We start from the raw sequence: 2,527 nt of genomic DNA, 5'->3' as shown, positions 1-2,527 counted from the left end.
ACTAGATCACCAGTCTGATAGCTTCGAGGACGCACTTTCTGATCAAAGGCTCTCTTCATCCTTCTCTGATACAACTGCCCATGGCATACAGCTGCTAGCCGTCTCTCCTCAATAAGGCTCAACTCGCTAAACCTTGTTCGAATCCACTCGGCTTCGTCAAGCTTGACATCTAGCGAGACTCTCAGAGAAGGGATCTCCACTTCAACAGGTAGGACAGCTTCCATACCGTACACGAGGGAGTAAGGGGTTGCCTCGGTCGACGTACATACCGAAGTACGGTACCCATGCAAAGCGAAAGGCAGCATCTCATGCCAATCTTTGTACATCACGACCATCTTCTGCATAATTTTCTTGATATTCTTGTTTGCCGCCTCTACAACACCATTCATCTTTGGTCTGTAAGGAGAAGAATTGTGATGTTCAATCTTGAAATCTTTACAAAGCTCTTTCATCATCTTGTTATTGAGATTCGAACCAGTGTCAGTGATAATCCTCTCAGGAACCCCAAAACGACAGATGATTTCTTTCTTGATAAACCGGGCAACCACTTGTCTGGTAACATTAGCATAGGAAGCTGCTTCCACCCACTTGGTGAAGTAATCAATCGCAACCAGGATGAAGCGATGTCCATTCGAAGCAGTAGGCTCAATCTTCCCAATCATATCAATGCCCCACATGGTGAACGGCCAAGGCGAATTCATGACATTCAGTGGGCTTGGTGGTACATGCACCTTATCAGCATAGATCTGACACTTATGGCACTTTCGAGCATACTTGAAACAGTCGGATTCCATAGTCATCCAGTAGTAACCAGCTCTCAACAATTTCTTGGATATTGCATGACCACCAGCATGGGTATCGAACGAACCCTCATGCACTTCTTGCATCAACATGTCTGCTTCGTGTCCATCCACGCATCTGAGCAGAACCATGTCAAAGTTCCTCTTATACAGCATGTCATCCTGATTCAAATAAAAGCTTCCAGCTAACCTTCTCAGGGTTTTCTTGTCATTCTTTGACGCACCTTCAGGATACCCCTGGCTCTTGAGGAAGTTCTTGATATCATAGTACCACGGCTTCTCATCAACAACAGACTCGGCTGCAAACACATACGCAGGCCTCTCGAGTCGATTCACCGCAACATGTGGCACATGATTCCACCAATGAACTTTGATCATAGAAGATAAAGTAGCCAAGGCATCAGCCATCTGATTCTCATCCCGGGGAACGTGATACAACTTCACCTTCTTGAAGAACGTCAGTAATCTTCTGGTGTAATCTCTGTAAGGAATCAAATGTGGCTGATTGGTATTCCAATCTCCATTGACCTGATTAATCACTAGAGAGGAATCTCCATAGATGTCAAGAGTTTTGATCCTTAAATCAATGGCTTCTTCTATCCCCATGATACAAGCCTCGTACTCAGCCTCATTGTTGGTGACATCAAAAGTCAATCTGGCAGAAAAAGGTATATGAGCACCTTTAGGATTGATAAGCATTGCACCAACACCGTTATCATTCACATTCACAGCCCCATCAAACATCAATGTCCACTTGTCATCAGGATCCGGTCCTTCCTCGACAAGAGGCTCTTCACAATCTTTCATCTTAAGATACAACATGTCTTCTTCAGGGAATTCAAACATCATTGGCTGATAATCATCGATTGGTTGCTCGACAAGGTAGTCTGGCAGAATACTACCTTTGATAGCCTTCTGCGACGTATATTGGATTTCATATTCTGTTAAGATCATCTGCCAACGGGCAACACGTCCGGTGATAGTCGGCTTCTCAAAGATGTATTTCACTAGATCCATCTTAGAAATCAACAAGGTAGTATGGTTCAACATATACTGCCTCAGTCAACGAGCAGCCCAGGCCAAAGCACAACAAGTTTTCTCAAGCTGTGAATATTTGATTTCACAGTCGGTAAACTTTTTGCTAAGGTAGTATATGGCATGCTCTTTTCGACCAGACTCGTCATGCTGTCCCAATACACACCCCATCGAATTCTCGGCTACTAACAGGTACATTATCAGCGGTCTCCCAGGAACTGGAGGAATAAGGATTGGAGGTTTCTGTAAATACTCTTTTATCTTGTCAAAAGCTTTCTGACAGTCATCATTCCACCTGATTGCTTGATTTTTTCTTAGCAGTTTGAATATCGGTTCACACGTGGCCGTTAGGTGAGATACAAACCTTGCATTGTAATTCAATCTCCCTAAAAACCCACGAAACTGCTTTTCTGTTTTCGGTTCAGGCATTTCTTGAATAGCTTTGACTTTTGCTGGATCGACCTCAATTCCTTTCTCACTGACAATGAAGCCCAACAGCTTCCCCGATCTCACACCAAACGTACACTTGTTCGGATTCAGCCTTAGTTTGAACTTTCTCAATCTGTCAAACAACTTCTGTAAATTTACCAGGTGCTCCTCTTCTGTCTGCGACTTCGCAATCATATCATCCACGTACACTTCAATCTCTTTGTGCATCATATCATGAAAGAGAGTCGTCATAGCCCTCTGAT

Source organism: Lathyrus oleraceus, chromosome 4, assembly GCF_024323335.1.
Source record: "Lathyrus oleraceus cultivar Zhongwan6 chromosome 4, CAAS_Psat_ZW6_1.0, whole genome shotgun sequence".
NCBI lineage: Eukaryota > Viridiplantae > Streptophyta > Magnoliopsida > Fabales > Fabaceae > Lathyrus > Lathyrus oleraceus.
The sequence above is the reverse complement of the archived record's forward strand: the minus strand, read 5'-3'. Positions refer to the sequence as shown.